The following is a 249-nucleotide window of genomic DNA, read 5'->3' on the forward strand; positions in this document are numbered from 1 at the left end:
CCCTAAGCACTTTGTTTTCCAGTATTACCACCAGATACATAAATGCCACAGACACATAGCTGGGTGAACCTTTTCAGATTGTGACTCAGCTTTGTTAAAGTCCCCAGTTAGTGGTGTCCAGAGCTCTTAAGCACACTCTTTAGCTTTGGATCACGACTTTAACCATTCAGTCTCAAGCTTTTCACTTGGACCTTCATGACACAAGCACATGGTTAGGGACAGCTTGATTTAGCCGCTTAGGCCTGGATT

Source organism: Arachis duranensis, chromosome 5 (genome assembly GCF_000817695.3).
Source record: "Arachis duranensis cultivar V14167 chromosome 5, aradu.V14167.gnm2.J7QH, whole genome shotgun sequence".
NCBI lineage: Eukaryota > Viridiplantae > Streptophyta > Magnoliopsida > Fabales > Fabaceae > Arachis > Arachis duranensis.